Below are 4,863 nucleotides of genomic sequence, written 5' to 3'. Positions count from 1 at the left end.
TAAACTGATCAATCCCCTTTGCTCCATTCCATGAATTGAACTAAGCCAGCACCGAAGGGATACAAAAACTCAAATTTTTCTCTTTTCTTACCCTTAGCAGGAATTTTCTCATGAACAATATCATTCTTAGCCAAAGAAAACGGTATATGACACCTACGGCATTTCAATAATGAAGCTTGTGTCCGGACAGTAGACTCTAGTTGTTCAACCAAAGTAGGAAATTGTTGAATAATTATCATCAAGTTTGTGAAAAACCATACTTAGTACATGAACTATTAATGCCTCAAGCGTATATTGACTAAACTCTGAAAGCAATTCAATATCACCTTGTTCGAGTAGCCTACCCTTGAGAGAATCCTTAGCACTTTCCTCACCACTTTGGAAGGGATTGCTTTCTACCGTCTGTCTTTTATCTTAGCAAAGTAGGTTCAAGTTAAACTTTTGGCTTGCTACAAGCTAGGCTCAGGGACTGCAGTCAGCCGCTTCCCTTGTAGTCGTCAGCTTGTTCTTGACAGATCCGATCGGGTGTTCATAATCTGGAGTAAAAGGATTCGAACCTTTGCATGCCGGTACCAAAAACCGATGCCTTACCACTTGGCTATACTCCATAGGCCTGTTTTGGACGAGAAAACGGAGAGAGGGGGAAAGGAGAAGCAGGGCTCGAAGAACGAGCCGTGCAAGAACGCGGGGATATAGCAAGTAAGCAGCAAGGTTCTCCCTTTAGCCTTTAGGACCAACTACAACAAGCTCGCGACTCTAATAGAAAGAAAGGGTAAGCTCTCTGCTCTATTTGCTTGCAATGCTATAGCTATCAAACAAAGTTGGCGAATGCTTCTTTAACCTTAGTCTCGTTACGCTGTTAGAATGAACTCGTTGGCTCTGCGTCCACCGAAAGTCGGTAACCTTGCGGTTCCTGGGAAACAATGGTTCCCTTTGTAAATGTAAAGTAGGCTTTTTGATAACGAATTAGAGTTGACATGAAATGGATCACGGAAGAAGACGTTTCCGATGAATGAATGATTCAATCCCCTCCCACTCACACGGGTTCTTCTATTGAAGGGCTTCCCCCTCTTCGAGGTGGGGCGTACGTAAGAGCGGAACCTAGATAGAACGCGTAGCGCCGGCTCCCGGCCGCCGATACTGTTACCATGCTTACCAGCTCTTACCATTGCCGCCTATATCTATAGATGAGAGGTAGGTAGGCCTTGCCTATCCTAGGCTACCTGCACATTTTCTTCGCGAAGAAAAGGCAGCGAGCGGTTCTTCGCTTAGTAGAGCTACCGGCCGCCGGACGACGACCGCTTCTTGTTCTCGCCCAGCCGTTTCTTTTTATTTGATTATTATTTAGAATCCTAGACTAAAGAAGAAGCTCCTGAATCAGCGCAGGGCCAAATCAGCAGCAGGAGAACTGTACTAACCTGCCGCCGGTGACTTTTTCAGGGCTCCGCAGGAGAAGAAAGAAGATCCGGGTCAAATTTATAATGAAGCGAAGGTCCCCCTTACTCCCTATTCTCTCTTAAAGCTTTATAAAGCTCCGCGAGAAAGGGTTGGTTAAGAACTATTGACTGTAAACCATAGCAGTTATACTCACTCAATGGAAATGTTCGCCTTTTGAATGAAGATAGATGAGCAGGCACTTGAGCCTGGAACTGATGAAATTCGGGGGAAACATGGAACCGGTCAGTATACTGGGGGGGCAAGACATGACCGCGACTTAAGATTCAAGTACCGTTGAAAAGACTAAAGGAACGGGGGGAATGACTACCTGTAATAAAAGCACAGGCTAATACGAGCCGACCAGAAGAAGCAAGGCTTAGATTACCAGATCCTGGACAAAATTTTCCTAGAGATGGATCCTCCGGAACCTTTTCTAGGTTTTTTTCTGAGTGTTAAAACGGGTAGATTTTGCATTTACCAATGAATTCCCCGATTCGATCAATAATGGGATTCTTGGCTAGAAGAAAGGTTCTGTGACATGGACGCCCAGCCCAACTCGATCGATCGGTTGGCTCACCTAACAGATGATGAGATTCTCGATCGATTTGATCGAATTTTGGAAACTCTTTATCACTATTCAGAACAGTAGAGCTTTCGATCAAGATGTCCTCGCCTCCCCCTTTTGGGCTCTCGCTCGAATCGGAACTTTTATGCGTTGGTAGGCTTTCGACTCAATCTAATAGCCTACGGGCGCCAATAAAAAGTTTTCGCATGGGCTCATCATCTGATGCAGAACTTATTTCATAACCACCATCCATCACCAATCACATTCCATATCCCACTTAAAACTTTTCGATTCCTCGGGTCGGGTAGTCTCCTTTATAAAGGCATTCCAGCTTCAGAGGCAGGTGAGCCGGGTCAGGAAGGAGTTTGACTGCTGGGATAGGATCGGATTCTATTCTAAGCACTCCATCACGAAAAAGAATCTTCGGGGCAGTAGAGATAGGAGTTCCTATCTATAGGGCGGGCTTTCAAGACAGAGATGCACTACTCCATCTGGAAAGGGCTTTCCCTCGAAGGCCAGAAGGGAGGCAAAAAAGAAATAGAAAAAATCCCTTCCCGGCCGACGGGACTCTACGTCTGGGTCTTATTCCATCTCAAACTCGGATTAGGAAAATTGCTTTTCTACGGATCAATCAACATAAAGAATACAAGAAAAGAAATGGATTCTCCTGCCGGCGAGAAAGGAAAAAAGGGGGGATAGGGAAGAGGAGATTAAGGATAGATAGCAACTCCACTCTATAGATAGTGGACACAGATTTTTGTTTCATTTTCAATTCCTTTCAGGTCAAAAACGCGGACTGCTGGTGGGGCTGTGCCCATTCTCCCTCTTATTCCGCTTTACAACCGGAATAAGGAACCTTAGAATTCGCCCTACCTGTCGATTCTAAAATGGGATTTTAGAGGACCACCAGCTAGCAGATCAGAAAGATTTTTATGGAATGTCCTACTCCTGCCTGAGCTTTCCGATCAACCAATCCCCTATTTTTTTTAAGGGACATCTCTGTGTTAGGTTTTTTAGGTAGGGCCAGGGATCTCAGATTAGTCGAATGAGCCCATCCCTCTGGCCTATCATTTATTGGTCGATCCGGCTAGCGGCTCCTGCATCTCCTGCGTCTCCATGGGGGCCCTTCATACAAGTTAGCCGCTAGGAGCCCCTCTAGTCGAATCAATAATCAATAGAAGTCCCAATAGAAGTTTACTGACCCGGCTCGTCAATCGACGATCTACTGCTCCCTCTTAGTTGCAGATGCCCATGCTTTGATTCGAAAGCCCTAGCCAGTGATGAATCCCTCGTAAGATCGGAGGAATTCAATACTCCGATCTTTACCAGTTTGAACCCGTCCCAGCAACGAACACCTTCCTACTGCAAGGTGAGGCTCTGTCCTTCCCCTAGAATCCACTCCGGGTCGGAAGAGCTGCTAGTCAAACTTCTTGAGCAGCCGAGATATTGAACAACGAACATTTGATTGAATTCCTTGCCAAACCCTGGGATGAGAGGGAAGGTCGATTTGACTCGAATCCTGGACCTGATCTTTAATCCTACACCGGTTAATGACGCGATGGGATAAGTTTTTCTTATTGAATTTCATTTTTTCATCAATGCTGGCCCAGTCGAGGCTCGTCCATGCCCAATCCCAATGGACAAACCGCCCTTAGCTCTATAATCCACCCGTCTTCCCCAGTCACTGAAAGCCCTCCTCTCCTGGGCCTAGCCCTCTTTCTCAACTCGAGTCTTAAGTTCAGCGGCTTTCATCGTTGACGAAGACCTGCGCTAATAAGAAAAAGAAGTGGGGAGTCTATGCATTGAATGAATCAGTAACAACGGATTAGTGGAATGAGGGATCAAGAGACGGATATGGGGAGAATGGCCTATCAATCATTGGTGGACCTTCCCTTGAACGGTCACGGAGCTCTCAACTGATTTGTTTAGGTTCTGGAATTCCATCTCTAGTTGGGGGTTTCGGTTCGACGAAGGTTAAAAAATGTGGTGCGGGTTCATCTCTCTCGACCTGTTCAGGTTCAAAGGAAAGGGTGATCGGGGGGACCCTGACTTTTGATCTCTTCTCTATGGTGGGAGGGTTTTTTCATATCAAGAGTGTGTTGGGGAGGCCAGGGAAGCCGGATTGGATCGAGAGGCGATGCCTATGCCTCTTCTTTATCGATAGAATTCCCAGAATTTGCAGTCTACGGCGAAGGAGACAAGGGCGAGGCATCGAACATGTTCTATCCTCAACCTCCATCCGTCATTAGTAATCTCAATCAGTTTTTCCTATTCACTAGTACACTGCGCGGTACAACTAGCAGCCCCTTTACTAGTAAGGGAAAACGCTAGCGCGCAACGGCTGAAAAGCCAGCAACCTGTTAGGAGTAGGTTTTCGCTTTCCCCTTTTTTTAGTAAGAAAGGCTTGGAACCCTATTAGGGGCTGCTCGCCTCTATCTCTAAAGGGGCTTATGCACTCTACTCGCTGCCTACTCCACTCGTTATCACTAAACGACGAAGCCAAGAGCGGAAGGAGGGACTTGAACCCTCAACCTCAGCCTTGGCAAGGCTATGCTCTACCATTAAGCTATTTCCGCCAGCTACGGTAGTGGCGAAGCACTACTGAGCAATTCACGTATCACTTGATACAGACGACTTCTATTTTTCCGCCGGACCACACTCTTGACCCCCGATCGAGCTACGAGCACGAGTAGGTAGGCGGCTGGGCTAGGAAGGAGGGGTTCCCCCTTCTTTTTGCTTCGCGTCAGATGATGATTAGTGGGTCATGTCCAGTGTGTGCTCTTGATCACAATCACTAAAGGGGCGGGCTGGGGCTTTTTTCATTCTCGTAACGGGAGTGAGTACACCGCAAGACCAGACAA

The 4,863-nt window shown here is 46.7% G+C and overlaps 1 non-coding gene across 1 annotated transcript; it reads right to left on the bottom strand.

Moving 5' to 3' along the window:
* Positions 1-4,506: 4,506 nt before the first annotated feature.
* Positions 4,507-4,578, bottom strand: TRNAG-GCC (transfer RNA glycine (anticodon GCC)). Its single transcript has one exon. It is a non-coding gene; the product is annotated as a tRNA-Gly (tRNA).
* Between the last annotated feature and the right edge of the window lie 285 nt (positions 4,579-4,863).

This window comes from Mercurialis annua, linkage group LG2 (assembly GCF_937616625.2).
Source record: "Mercurialis annua linkage group LG2, ddMerAnnu1.2, whole genome shotgun sequence".
Lineage (NCBI taxonomy): Eukaryota > Viridiplantae > Streptophyta > Magnoliopsida > Malpighiales > Euphorbiaceae > Mercurialis > Mercurialis annua.
Note: the sequence above shows the minus strand (reverse complement) of the source record. Positions and strands in the feature narration are given on the sequence as shown.